Genomic DNA, 15,993 nt, shown 5'->3' with positions numbered 1-15,993 from the left:
TTTATTTGTTTAAAAAAATCAAAAGTTTATATTTCACTGACACTCATAGAAACAGTACGGAAGCACTGAAAGACTGAGCAGTTTCACAGCTCTTCAAGTATGTTTATTCAGTTTATAGATTAATTTATAGTCTCAGCAGGGGCAGATCCAACAGGCCAGGCCAAGAGTGCGGGGCTTCAAGCTGAGCATATTCCGACTCAGTCCTGAACCAATCAGGCCCAACGTCACGTTTAGCTCGTCCAATAGAATTAAGTCAAGAACCCATCACTTGCTTGATCCAGTGATACATTTGATTTTGTCCACAGCAGTGCACTGTAGCTAGTCACATCAATCCTCCCAGAAAGAAGAGTGATTTGGTGAAATGGGCAAAGACTGGCGTGATTGAAAAGAGGGGCAGAGGAAGACAAACACGGAAGAGAACATATTGGGAGTAAGAAAAGGGAGAAAGGAGAGATTTTAGAGTTAAAGAGAGAAAAGGAAGAGAGATTTTGGGTGGAGAGAAAAGGAGAGCAAAAAAAGGGTAAAGTCACTAGCCATGTGGATCATCAACATGCCAGCTGTTTACCTTCCCAATCCTGCCACAAGAGAAAGACCTCAAGCATCTCCATTAAGGACTGCAATAACAATAAGTAACAAATTCAGTACCACTTGAATCAATTCTAAAGCAAGAAAATGTATTCCACGTGTAAACAATTTCACTGGCTCCTCATCATCCTCCTCCTTTCCGCTAAGCCCATCCTTTGTGCTGGCCTGGCTCCACCACATGCATCAGAGGCAGAGTACGAGTTTGTTAACTTCTTGTCAATATGGGGGCGCTGTTTCCACTTTGGAAAACTCGTGCCCAAATTAAACTGCCTCGTACTCTATTCTAGATCGTACAATATGCATATTATTATTACTATTGGATAGAAAACACTCTCAAGTTTCTAAAACTGTTTGAATTATATCTGCGAGTAAAACAGAACTCATTTGGCACGATGCTCTGTTGCAAGGCCTGCCTATTCAATTGCCTAATTTCTATGGATTTGCATGCACTGCATACGCCTTCCGCTAGATGTCAACAGGCAGTGGAAGGTGGAATGGGGTGTCTAGCTTGATCTGAGGTCGAACAAGAGCTCTTGGAATGACGTGACCACAATTTCCTTTCTCTACCTAGGCGCGGGAAGGACATCGACATTGGCTTCTGAAAAGCGTTCGGTATACACGGTAGGTATCTCCGGCTCTGATTTTATTTGATAGATGTGATGAAAACATCATAAAGTAGTTTTTTCCAACCGAGTTGTATCAGTTTATTCAACGTTTATTGCGAGTTTTGGAATTTTCCTTTCTTTGCGTCAGGAGAATTGGGGCATGTTCGCGCCACATGGCTAGCTAAGGTTGCTAATTCGACAGGAGAAGAGGACATTCTAAAACCAAACAACGATTTATTCTGGACCTAGGACTCCTTGTACAAGATTCTGATGGAAGCTCAACAAAAGTAAGAACAATTTATGATGTTATTTCGTATTTCTGTGGAAAATGTTTAGTCCTATTCTCCGCCCTTTTAGCGGGCGCTGTCTCGCAATAACGCAAGCTGTATGTCGTACTAAAGTTATTTTTAAAAATCTATCACAGCGGTTGCATTAAGAACCAGTGTATCTTTCATTTGCTGTACAACATGTATTTTTTAGTAAAGTTTATGATGAGTTCTTTGATTAGATTAGGTGACTGTCCAAAATATCTCCGGAGAATTTTGTGCATTTTGGCTACGTATTCACAATGTAAAACCACGATTTGTACCTCTAAATATGCACATTTTCGAACAAAACATATATGTATTGTGTAACATGATGTTATAAGACTGTCATCTGATGAAGTTGGTCAAGGTTAGTGATTAATTTTATATCTTTTGCTGGTTTTTGCGAATGCTATCTTTGCGGTGAATAAATGCGGTTGTGTGTTTGGCTATTGTGGTAAGCTAATATAATGCTATATTGTGTTTTCGCTGTAAAACACTTAAAAAATGTGAAATATTGGCTGGATTCACAAGATGTTTATCTTTCATTTGCTGTACACCATGTATTTTTCATAAATGTTTTATGATGAGTATTTAGGTATTTCTCTGTAATTATTCTGGCTGCTTTAGTGATATTTTTGATGGTAGCTGCAATGTAAAACTATGATTTATACCTCAAATATGCACATTTTCGAACAAAACATACATTTATTGTATAACATGTTATAAGACTGTCATCTGATGAAGTTGTTTCTTGGTTAGTGACTAATTATATCTCTATTTGGTCGGTTTTGTGATAGCTACCTATGCGGTAGAAAAATTTTGAAAATATGCGGTTGAGTCTTTTGCTATTGTGGTTAGCTAATAGAAATACATATTGTGTTTTCGCTGTAAAACATTTTAAAAATCGGAAATGATGGCTGGATTCACAAGATGTTTATCTTTCATTTGCTGTATTGGACTTGTGATTTCATGAAAATTATATTATATGATATCCCTGTCGCGTTAGGCTAGGCTATGCTAGTCAGCTTTTTTGATGAGGATGCTCCCGGATCCGGGATGAGTAGCAATGAAAGGTTAATCAGTCATACCCCGCCCCTCACACCAGGCCCCGCCTCTGTCCCTCATTGTTCAGGGAGCCACAGCCCGCCGTCGCCTCCCTTCCTCACTCATTGAGAGAGCCCCACCCCTGTAGGTCAAATCGGGGACATCAGGAAGCCATCCAGTTACTGCGAGATGACCTCCCAGTTCTTCCACAGGAAAGCGAGAAGGACGACAAAGAGCAGCGTGGAGAAGGTGCGGCTGCGCGTCATTAAACTCTGTAACTGTTTTAAAGTCACCATTGGCCTCATGGTAAAATCTCTGAGCGAGTTTCTTCCTCTCCGGCAGCTAAGTTAGGAATGATGCCAGTATCTTTGTTGTGACTGTTTATATTGATACACCATCCAAAGTGTAATTGTGCAATTTTACCAATAAGTGTCCTTTGTGAGGCATTAGACAACCTCCCTGGTATTGTTGGTTGAATCTGTGTTTGAAATTCACAACGCGACTGACCGACTTTACAGATAATTGCCTGTGTGGGGTACAGAGATTAGGTAGTCATAAAAAATCATGTTAAACACTATTATTGCACACAGAGTGAGTCCATGCAAAGTATTATGCAACTTGTTTAGCAATATTTTACTTCTGAACTTATTTTTGATTTCCATAACAAAGGTGTTGAATACTCATTGACACTTTTTTTTTGCTGACATAATTCCACTTTGACATGATTTATTTAAATGTTTTATTTGACCTTTATTTAACTAGGCAAGTCAGTTAATAACAATTTCTTATTTACAATGACAGCCTAGGAACAGTGGGTTAACTTCTCTAGGGTAGGGGGCAGCATTTTCACGTTTGGATGAAAAGCATACCCAAATTCAATTGCCGGCTACTCATCCCCAGGAGATAAGATATGCATATTATTCCTAGATTTGGATAGAAAACACTCTGAAGTTTCTTAAACTGTTTGAAACATGTCTGTGATTATAACAGAACTTATTTAGCAGGCGAAACCCCGAGGACAAACCATTCCGATTTTTTTTTTTTTAGGTCACTGGCTTTTTAATGAGGTTTCACTTAGAAACCAGATTTCTAAGCGAATTGCTTGCAGTTCCTATGGCTTCCACTGGATGTAAACAGTCCTGAGAAATAGGTTGAGGTTATTCCTTTGTGTAATGAAGAAATACGGCCATCTTGAAGTCGAGTCACTCCAGGTGTCCTGGACATGCGCTTCAATCAAACAGAAGGCATGCTACATTTCGTTTTAATCCTGTATTGAACACAGATCATCCCGTCTTCAATTTTATCGATTATTAACGTAAAAAAATACCTAAAGTTGTATTACAAAAGTAGTTTAAATTTTTTTGGCTAAGTTTACAGGTAACCTTTGAGATATTTTGTTGTCACGTTTGAGCAAGTTGGAACCTGTGTTTTTCTGGATCAAACGCGCCAAATAAATGGACATTTTGCATATATATCGACGGAATTAATCGAACAAAAGGACCATTTGTGATGTTTATGGGACATATTGGAGTGCCAACAACAGAAGCTCGTCAAAGGTAAGGCATGAATTATATTTTTATTTCTGCGTTTTGTGTCGCGCCTGCAGGGTTAAAATATGCTTCTCTCTTTGTTTACAATGTTGCTATACTCAGATAATAGCATTGTTTGCTTTCGCCGAAAAGCCTATTTCAATTCTGACATGTTGGCTGGATTCACAACCAGTGTAGCTTTAATTTGGTATCTTTCATGTGTGATTTAATGAAAGTTTGATTTTATAGTAATTTTCATAGTAATTAATTTGAATATGGCGCTCTGCAATTTCTCAGGCTTTTTGCCAAGTGAGACAGTAGCGTCTTGCCTAAACTCAGATTTTTGGATATAAATATGAACTTTACCGAACAAAACATACATGTATTGTGTAACATGAAGTCCTATGAGTGTCATCTGATGAAGATCATCAAAGGTTAGTGATTAATTTTATCTCTATTTCTGCTTTTTGTTACTGCTCTCTTTAGCTGGAAATATGGCTGTCTTTTTCTGTGACTTGGCTCATACCTAACATAATCGTTTGGTGTGCTTTCGTCGTAAAACCTTTTTGAAATCAGACACTTTGGCTGGATTTACAAGTGTATCTTTAAAATGGTGTAAAATACTTGTATGTTTGAGGAATTTAAATTATGGGATTTCTGTTGTTTTGAATTTGGCGCCCTGCAGTTTTACTGGCTGTTGACGAGGTGGGACGCTACCGTCCCACATTCCCTAGAGAAGTTAACTGCCTTGTTCGGGGGCAGAACGACATTTTTTTACCTTGTCAGCTCCGGAATTTGATCTAGCAACTTTTCGATTACTGGCCCAATACTCTAACCAATGATGAGTCGGACCACAGAGTGAAGGAAAAGCAGCCAACAAGTGCTCAGCATATGTGGGAACACCTGCAAGACTGTTAAAGTATTCCAAGTGAAGCTGGTTGAAAGAATGCCAAGAGTGTGCAAAGCTGTCATCAAGGCAAAGGGTGGCTATTTGAAGAATCTCAAATATAAAATATATTTTGAGTGAAGGAAAAGCAGCCAACAAGTGCTCAGCATATGTGGGAACTCCTTCAAGACTGTTAGAAAAGCATTCCAGGTGAAGCTGGTTGAAAGAATGCCAAGAGTGTGCAAAGCTGTCATCAAGGCAAAGAAGAAGAATCTCAAATATAAAATATATTTTGATTTGTTTAACACTTTTTTGCTTACTACATGATTCCATGTGTTATTTCATAGTTTTGATGTCTTCACTATTATTCTACAATGTAGAAAATAGTACAAAATAAAGAAAAACCCATATATGAGTAGGTAGTTTATACAAATAATTTACTTTGCAATCTCATGGTAATTTTTATAATTAGTATTACCCTATGCCATACTTCTACCATGTTCCAATGCATCATTATATATTACAAGATAGGTAATCATTTAATGTAATTCAAACAATATCAGTGCTGCTTTTCACATGTATTCTTATAACATGACATGGGCTAGTTGTAAAACACAGTATGTAATGTGACTGACGCAGAACCTACATCTCCATGTAAATACAACTGGTATCTTAGTGGAAGTCACACGAATAATACAGTTTGAACTCCGCTTCACTGTCAGTAATTACACTGCTCTTTTATTAATAACATACATGAGAAGAATAGTAAACTAAGCAAACACTGCTCTTTGCTTTGGTATTACCCTGCCATTTGGAACATATCATGCCAAGGAAGAAGGCAGTAACTGCTGTTTAAGGGTCAAAGGTCATGTCAGAGGTCAGGGTCAACATGAATAAAATATTAACTAATAGTAAGGCCACATCACCACATCTCAAATGATCTCCCCAGAATTCATTTGGCTGGACAATTCAACTTGGAAGCCATTTTTCTCAGTTCCACGCTGTGAGTAGTTACTGCCTTTTTGCTTGGTAGGGCAGAATATTAATTTATAAACATAATGAATAAATATATCATAACCATTGCATAATCAATTCCTCACCTTTTCTGGCCATGAAGAGTTCATATTCACAAAGTAATATGACAAATTACCATGACATCTGGTACAGATTTGCCTTGTGACGGGAAAAGTTTAACAGAGATAGGTAAATCAGAGGGGCTGATAAATATGTTTTCGGGGTACGGGATGTCGCCTGCAGTGACAGGAGACTAGATTAATGTGTGCAAGTCAAACTGAGCGAAGAGGCTATCTACACCCTATATCAGAGACACAGATTCACTGAATCATCATGGTAAAACCTATCAGAGAAACTTTGAATCGCCACGGTAACCCACAGAGATACAGTACACAGGGTTAACTAAATAGATCTATTGAGTGGGGTGTGGGGGTGGAAAATAGGCTGCAGATGACACTCAATCACAAGTTAGGGAGAGTGAGCTACTGTATATTAGAGAAGCTGGGTTGTGTTGTACAGCTCATCTCTCTCACTGCTGTCTGTAATTAATGTGCCCCACTTTCTTCCCACTGAGGGACGGAGAGGATCAGGATCACACTGTTGTTCCCTGTTGTCTACCAGCCTCTTCCTTCCTCTAACTGCTCTCATCCCTTAGTCTGTTGTTAAATATCCCTCCTTTACTATCACCTCCCCTGTTTAATACTATAACCTCCTCCAATAATCCCTGTCCCCAGAGGTTCTGTAGTGCTCTGTACCAGAACTGTTTATTTTCATAAGAACACATCACTCTCTCTGTGTCAGAATCACTTCAAACACCCTGGTTGTAGGCTACTGATGGGATTCCATCACTGAGTGTAGTGCTGTGGGTTGCTATTGCCTGCTGAAATCTGTGGGTATGGCGCCATCTTTTGGCTTGAAAAGGAGTATTCCCTTTTGTTTCTGTGACTTGGTTTTCCAGCTGTGATTAATTATGCTGAGGTGCTGAGGGTGGAATGGAATATATAGTGTATTTTATAAGATCTATTGAAAAAGTAGGAATTGTTCTTTTCCATTTACACAACATTTGTTGATTGAGGCTAATATCGGTGCTTCTCTGTGTTCCTGTTTTACTCCAGGAAATGAGAATAAGAGTGTGGTTTGGGCCAGCACTGCCATACAACTGCTGGATGACAGGAAGTCGCCTATTGTTGCTTGTAAGCTCCCTGAAAAGCCCCTAACTTCTCCCTTAACTTCTCCCTGACATAGAGAGCTACTGTACCTGTTATAGGCTTGTAACTGTAATGTTTTAAACGATATTAAGCCTCCTTTGAAGACGTGAAGAAACTCTTTAATACATTTTTAAATCCTCTTCTAGATGTACAGTGTGCTGATTGTGTTCTGTTTGTGTTTTTGTTAAAACCTACTATAGGCGTTGGGATTCAGATGAAGCTGGAATTCTTTCAGAGGAAGTTCTGGACCGCTAGTAGACAGGTAGACACACACACACACACACAATATCCAGTGCTGTGAGACATGCTTTATGGATTATTCTAATAATTTATTCATCTTATTGATTCGATCCAGTGTGCTGCTCTGGATGGGAAGTGCTCCATTAGCTGTGATAATGAGGTAAGACCAGACAGTAGCTGTCTGTCACTGGCTCATGCTACTTCCTGTTTCTTAGCCTGTGGTCCGTGTCTCAGCTTTTCTACTTCCTGTCTGTACTGTCTGTGACCTTTCTCTGTTTCCTCTCAGTGTTGAATTATTAAATGATGTCATGCTTTGAAGATCTGAATTAATGTTCCTTTCTTTTTTTCTAACAGGACATCAAGTGTTACCTTATAGACAACAACGGATTTATTCTGGTCACAGAGGACTACTCTCAGGTACCATTAATAATATACTAGATGTGTGTCCTGTAGCTCCCCTGGTTCCTAGTATTTACATTTAAATAAACATCTTCTTCCTCAGACGGGGCTGTTCTTTGGAGAGGTGGAGAGTGCTGTTATGAACAAGCTGCTTCTCATGGGCTCCTTCAAAAGGTTAGAGGAGAAATCATGTTACTGTCATACCCTGAACACACACACACACACACACACACACAATGAATGGTCTATTTTTTCTTCTCTCTAGGATCACTCTGTATGACTACCAAGCTCTCTGTAGAGAGTATGCTGGCAGCAGTGACAGCGCACGCTCTCTATCACATGTAAGTACTGCCCCTAAATATTGTCACATGTAAGTACTGCCCCTAAATATTGTCACATGTAAGTACTGTCCCTAAATATTGTCACATGCAAGTACTGTCCCTAAATATTGTCACTTGTAGTACCGTCCCTAAATATTATCACATGTACATACTGTCCCTAAACTACTCATCAGACTTACATACATCCAGTCAATGCTAATTATTTAATGTCTTCTCTCCCAGCCCTGACCAAACTTGTCATGTGAGAATAATAAAATAATCACCGTGATACGATAAAATAATGAGATGCACTGATTATCATCCATGGTACATATTATGGTACTATTATATCAATGTATGTTTGTGTTTTCCTTATCAGTTTCCTGCTGGAGTTCAACCTTTACAGCTGGTGGCATGTTGATCTCTCAGTCAAAGGTCAGTGTGTGCAAGAATATACCTTGAGGTGTGTGTGTGTGTGGGTGCAGGCACACATGCATGTGTGTGTGTGAGTCTTTCGTGTTTTTATTATGTTAAGATTTACATGTCCCATTTCCAGCCCAAAGGTCAAGGGGAAAGACCATGATGGTGCCATGTGACACGGAGTACCCTGCCTTCGTCTCTGAGCGTACCATCAAAGAGACCACGGGAAACATCGACAGTAAGGGCTGTGCCAGGTACTTGTAACACAGTTACCTTACCTGTGTATTAGGCACCGATAAACTCACTTAACCTGTGTGTTGATGGTGTATACACAATACAGGGTAATTTCATGCGTTAGGTCTGGGATAGGCGTCCCGCTAGCGGGACAACTTCCGGTGAAACTGGAGGATACGCAATTCAAATAAATAATCATAAAATTATGGATATTAAACATTTGGGTACATACAATCGTCTTATATCGGTTGAAAGCTTAAATTCTTGTTAATCTAACTGCAGTGTCCGATTTACAGTAGGCTTTACAGCGAAAGCCTGCCATATGATTGTTTGAGGACGGCGCCCCACATCAAAATATTTTTCCACCGGCACAGGTTTCATAAATTCACAAATAGCGATTAAATATTCACATACTTTTTGAAAATCTTCCTCTGATTTGTCATCCAAAAGGTCCCAGCTATAACATGTAGTGTTGTTTTGTTAGATAAAATCCTTCTTTATATCCCAAAAAGTATTTTGTTGGCGCCATCGATTTGAGTAATCCACTCGTTCAACGTGCCAAGATAGGAATCCGAAAATCTACCCCTAAACTTTGTTTCAACAAGTCAAAATATGTTTCTATTTAATCCTCAAATACCCTAAAATGTAATTAAACTATAATATTTCATATGGAAAGAATTATGTTCAATAGGAAAACGATATTAGCAGGTGCGTGTCCTCATCATCGCGCGCATACACAGATTTCCAAGTCTGTATCATTTTTCTTACTCGTTTTGTAAGAAACAAGCCTGAAACCTTGAAAAAAGACTACTGACACCCAGTGGAAGCCATAGGAATTGCATACTGGGAGCTAGATTTAATTATTTCCCTATCCGTTCCATTGTAAGAGCATGGGCTCCCCCCCAAAAAACATTACAGGTTGGTTTTTCTTTGGATTTTCTCCGACCATGTCTATTGTGTTATAGTCTCCTACATTATTTTAACATTTCTACAAACTTCAAAGTGTCTTCTTTCCAATGGTACAATTATATGCGTATTCTGGCTTCAGGGCCTGAACAACAGGCAGTTTACTTTGGGCACGTCAGTCAGACAGGAAGTGGAGAAAATAGGGACCTAGCCTTATGTTAAAAGTATCAACTGAATCAGCTCAACTCTCTTTCTCTCTCTCCCTCCTCAGATCTTTTGTAATTCAGCAGATTCCCAGCAGTAATCTCTTAATGGTTGTCGTGGACAACAAGTGTGACTGCAGCTCTGCAACCCTGGTTTCCATGGATCCCATCGAGATTATGTATATCCTTTACTAACCCTCAATAAGTTTGAGGTGTTTGAGTGGATTTTTTGTGCAAAGCTTTTGTGTGTTTTTTAGTATAAATGTTTTGTAAGTAAATGGGTTTTGTAAGTTAACAGTAAGTGAACTCTGAACTTAGACTTTAGTTTTGTGTGAATGTGAATAGCTTCTTCATTGTCAGAGGTATTAATCCATATCTCATACATGTAGCTATTTATGAAGCGTGCATTACGGTTTGGTTTTCTCATCATGCTAGAATGATGTTGCAGAAACGGTCACCACAGTATCAGTTAAATGTATCTGAGGTGTGGTTCATCATCAGTATTTCTATCCTTAACCCCTCTGCACACAATGAGTCTCTGAAATGTGATAGGCTGAAGTTTCAGAAAGACAGAAAGCGGCCAGAATCGTGTCATCCTTTTCAACCTGAGGTACGCAGTATGTAGATATGTGTGTGCGTATGCGTCACAATTCTGTGATTACACAGAAAGTACATGAACGCCTGTTTATGAGTGTTTAATAACACGACATTAATCATATATGTGACCATCTGTATATTGTCTGAACCATATAGATACATAGTGTATGTATTCATTCATTTCTATGGTCTGAAACTCCTGTGATGCTCCCTGTGTCTGATGCAGGAGAATGCCATGGAGTGTGGAGGAGCAGCAGGCCTCTCTGCCCCCCTTACAGCAGCACTGCTCCCCCTACTGGCCACTCTCATTAGCAGGTGACCACACCGCCCTCGAGGCCCACCGTCCTGGACCCAACACTGGACCTAACACTGGAGAGATTGATAGACTGGCGCACCATCATAATGTTAGTAACTATTCACACAAGATCATGACATTATTACTTCAGATCAGACATCTTATTGAGCTCACGTTATTTAGTAGCAACGTCAATACCCCTCTAGGCAAAAAATTACATATTCAAAAGTAGAATGGACTGATAAATTGAGACATCAATTTACCACAGTTATAGCTGTAGACTACTACAAGAACTTGGAATGGAGGAATAACTCACAGACAAGGAGGATGACCAAAAACAGATGACCAGCCATATCAGGGGTGAACAACACCACTTTCACAGATCCTCCGACTCTCACAAACTACTAGGAGTATGGTGTCTGTGACTGAGAGAACGGTTTGAATAGAGAGGTAGATGAGAAACTTCCTCGCAGGAAAACCACAAAGTCCATTAACTATCAAGTAGTGTCTCACATCATGAGGTTGGGGGAAGGTATATCAGTCAAAGTTCTGTAGTTATATTTTGATCCTAAAATATAAAATGAACCTAAAAGCATTAGCTTCACTGTCAGAGTAAATTCATATGTTTTATTTGAAGCCTTTTTGACTGTGACAACTTTGATAAAAGTTAACAGTTAATATTCTGGCTGTGACTCCATGTCTGGCTCTGAAACTCAACAACACCACAATTCTGTTGACATCTTGAGGTGCTTACAGTAATTGTCAGAAGCACTCATTTGTTTCTCATGTTGGTATTTTTAGAGGCTGTATTTAGTTTGGGTTTTCATATCTAAATAGTCTGGTAAAGATGTTAAATGTAACCATAGTGTCTGTTGAATGTATCTGAGGTATCTGAGGTTTGGTTCAACTTCAACAGTTGCTTTTATGTGTAAGGTGGATGTTGGTGTTGTTTTACAGTTTGCTTAACTGACACCTAATGGAATTAGCTAAACAGATGAATAAAAAGCCAATATACTTATCAAGCCACCTCAGTTTATCAGAATAAAAACATGAGAAATAGAAATACAATAACAGAGACAGGCGTAAGAGATAGGTAGGTGTTTAACAGAAAGTCTTATTGTCTGACCATTAAACTCAAGACATGCTCTATATACAGCATCCTGTGAGAGATGAGCATTTAACTTGTTGAGCGGAACAGACATATGACATTATATGAGAGGGGTATTCTGGGATCTGTAGCTAGGGAAAGTGACAGTTGTGGTTTCACTATGAGTTTGCTGGTCTGTCGGGGATTGAGCTGTACACGTGGTGCATATCAGACTACAAGACAGAAAGAGACAATTTGACAAATAGGCCTACAGTATTTTGCATATAAATGATATGGTAAGAACATTTTAAAGAAGTGCAGAACACATTCACATGGGTGATGGTGAATGAGACAAACTATGGCTATCATTTTTATTTGTGCTGTACTTTTTGAGATGCCTGCGTATCCACTCCAACAGTGGGCATTAATGTGGATGGTACAGAAGTGATCAGTTTCCTGTATCCCCTGAATCCACCTGGAAGAGAGAGAAAAATAGATCTTACTTATCCTGTCTGTCTGTCTGTCTGGAACAGCAATCAACCAACTGTTGGTTTGAAACTTGAATGTTCAAGGGTCGTTCTTGAATTGCGGTGGCATTTGGGCATTAATACATTTTTGTTGATTATGTATTAATTTAAATGTATTTGGGTACATCTTCCCATTATAAATCAACTGATATGGCAGCTTAATGACTTTAAATCATGTTTACCATTATGGTAACATTGTGACACCAGTAGAGTAACACCAATGACAATGTTTTGGTCGTTTTAGTTAATTACCCTTTAAAAATAATTGACTAAATCGATGTGATTAATCGTTTTGCTCACAATTAAATTGAGTTACACCAATGGCACTTTGTATTTAGACACATCAAACGATCAATGGAGTCCTCAAGTTCTTTAATGGCCTCCTGAGTGGCGCAGCGGTCTAAGGCACTGCGTTGCAGGGTCACTACAGCCTGGGGTTCGATCCCGTGTGTCACGATCGGCTGTGATTGGGCAGTCCCATAGGGCGGCGCACAATTGGCTCAGCATTGTCCAAGATTGGCTGGGGGGGGCTTTACTTGGCTCATCACGCTCTAGCAACTCCTTGTGGTGGGCTGGGCACCGGCAGGCTGACTCCGGTCATCAGTTGAATGGTGTTTCCTCTGACACATTGGTGCAACTGGATTCCAGTTTAAGCAAGCGGGTGTTAAGAAGCACGGCTTGGTGGGTCATGTTTTGAAAGACACATGACTTGAACTTCGCCTCTCCTGAGCCAGTTGGGGAGTTGCAGCGATGAGAAAAGATCGTAGTCACGAAATTGGGGAAAATACAAATTAATTCTTTAATATAGACCCTTCCCCCGCAGGGCCGTAAAAACATAGGAGAGCACCAAGGTCTGGACCTCTGTAATTTCCTCTAATTTAAAACATATTTAATAGTAAAAATATATATTTTGTACACAGTAAAGAAAATCAATTATGGGCCAACATCTATATATTGCTCCCAGCGGTGATCAAAGCTCAGAATGCTTATCTTTTTGATCTGTCTGAACTCTAATCGTGCATGCCTCTGTGAACGAGTGGAATTATTAACAGTGATTTGTTCGTTAGCAGCACATTCATCACTCTCCAGAGCCGCTGGAAGTAGTTAGCCGCTTTGAAGACATCTATATCAGTCCGCTAATACAGGACTAGTAATGGCCCAGTGGACTACTTTTGTGAGAATTTGTATTTGTGTGTTTACCAGCATTTTTTTTTTTACTTGAGTCTGATAATTATCTGAAGAAAAGTTAATCTGATAATACCTGTGGAATATAAAAATACTTGCTTGATATACACTACCGTTTAAAAGTTTGGGGTCACGTAGAAATGTCCTTGTTTTTGAAAGAAAAGCAAATGTTTTATCTATTAAAATAACATGAGATTGATCAGAAATACAGTGTAGACATTGTTAATGTTGTAAATGATATTTGTAGCTGGAAACGGCTGATTCTTTATGGAATATCTACATAGACGTACAGAGGCCCATTATCAGCAACCATCACTCCTGTGTTCCAATGAAACGTTGTGTTAGCTAATCCAAGTTTATCATTTAAAAGGGTAATTGATCATTAGAAAAACCTTTTGCAATTATGTTAGCACAGCTAAAAACTGTTGTTCTGATTTAAAGAAGCAATAAAACTGGCCTTCTTTAGACTAGTTGAGTATCTGGAGCATCAGCATTCATGGGTTCGATTACAGGCTCAAAATGGTCAGTCTATTCTTGTTCTGAGAAATGAAGGCTATTCCATGCGAGAAATTGCCAAAAAACTGAAGATCTCGTACAACGCTGTGTACTACTCCCTTCACAGAACACCGCAAACTGGCTTTAATCAGAATAGAAAGAGGAGTGGGAGGCCCCGGTGCACAACTGATTAAGAGGACAAGTACATTAGAGTGTCTAGTTTGAGAAACAGACGCCTCACAACTCCTCAACTGGCAGCTTCATTAAATCTTACCCGCAAAACACCAGTCTCAACGTCAACAGTGAAGAGGCGACTCCGGGATGTTGACCTTCTAGGCAGAGTTCCTCTGTTCAGTGTCTGTGTTCTTTTGCCCATCTTAATCTTTTATTTTTATTGGCCAGTCTGAGATATGGCTTTTTCTTTGCGACTCTGCCTAGAAGGCCAGCATCCCAGAGTTGCTTCTTCACTGTTGATGTTGAGACTGGTGATTTGCGGGTACTATTTAATGAAGCTGCCAGTTGAGGACTTGCTGCCAGAGAGACTAGGCGATCACAAACTGTCTCCCCAACTCCCAGTGACCTCTGTTACCAGGCCACCAATAGGTTGCTAGGGAGCAGGACACCTGGCAGTCCTTCTGCCTGCTCAGGTCAGAGCCTCCACAGTCTCTCTCCAAGTGGACAAGAGTGATGGAGTGCGTGGACAGAAGTGAGTGATGTTGTTATTGAAAGTTGTGCATTTACTGTTGGTTGTTACTATTGCTGGTGGTTAATAGTAGTTGATGCTGTGTCTTATACAGTCCTTTGCTTATGTCACTATCTCCTTATACAGTTAATTTTATTATTGCTCATGTGCTGTTACTCATTCCTTCTCATGCTATGTTTATTAGTATATTCATTCATATTATTCTCTGTTCAGAACCACATCCATCTCATATGTCCTCTGGAAATAAAGTCGTTTAGTGTGAGTAACGCTGTGCGGTTGCCGTAATCCTCTGACTGGGAAAGGTGGGTTTTTCATGCTCAGCAGTTTACCGTGTGTATCAAAAATTATCCACCACCAAACGGACATCTAGCCAACTTGACACAACTGTGGGAAGCATTGGAGTCAACATGGGGCAGCATCCCTGTGGAACGCTTTCGACACCTTGTGGAGTCCATGCCCCAACGAATTGAGGCTGCCCTGAAGGCAAAAGGGGATTTAACTCAATATTAGGAATGTTTTGTACACTCAGTATATGATGATACTCTTATTCATAACAAAAAAAGAGGTAGCTAAATATAATGTGCCTTTAATGATGTCACGACTTCTGCCGAAGTCGTTGCCTCTCCTTGTTCGGGCGGTGTTCGGCGGTCGACGTCACCGGTCTTCTAGCCATCATTGATCCATTGGTTTTGTCTTGTCTTCTCACACACCTGTTTTCAATCCCATCCATTACATGTTGTGTATTTAACCCTCTGTTTTCCCTCATGTCTTTGTCAGAGATTGTTTATTGTCAGTGTTGTTTTTATGTGTATAGGTGCGCGACGGGTCTTCGTACCCATATTTGTTTATGTTCTTTTCTTATTAGTGTTATGGAGCATGTTACTTGGACATTCATTAAAAGACTCCATTTTACACTCCGTTTGACTCTCCTGCGCCTGACTTCCCTGCCACCTATACACACAACTCTGACAAATGTTCAAATCTAGGCCTATTTATTTCTTCTTTGGATTCTAAAATAGTTTGAAATCGGCATCTATCTATACATTGCAGAACAAATTCCTCACCTTTACTGACTGATTGTTTCATACTTGCGAAATAGCTTATAGGCCCTCTACAGCAGGGCTGCCCAACCCTCTTAAGTCCAACCCTAATTTAACACACCTGATTCTACTAATTAGCTGCTCAAGACGTTAACTAGCTGAA

General features: G+C 39.7%; 1 long non-coding RNA gene across 1 annotated transcript; it reads left to right on the top strand.

The window, feature by feature from the left end:
* Nucleotides 1–7,085: 7,085 nt before the first annotated feature.
* Nucleotides 7,086–7,580, top strand: LOC139550984 (uncharacterized). The gene is made up of 3 exons (XR_011670171.1): nucleotides 7,086–7,164; nucleotides 7,380–7,441; nucleotides 7,535–7,580. It is a non-coding gene; the product is annotated as an uncharacterized lncRNA (long non-coding RNA).
* Nucleotides 7,581–15,993: the final 8,413 nt, after the last annotated feature.

The sequence above is a fragment of the Salvelinus alpinus genome, chromosome 2 (genome assembly GCF_045679555.1).
Source record: "Salvelinus alpinus chromosome 2, SLU_Salpinus.1, whole genome shotgun sequence".
NCBI classification, from domain to species: domain Eukaryota; kingdom Metazoa; phylum Chordata; class Actinopteri; order Salmoniformes; family Salmonidae; genus Salvelinus; species Salvelinus alpinus.
This window is presented reverse-complemented; position numbering and strand designations above follow the sequence as displayed.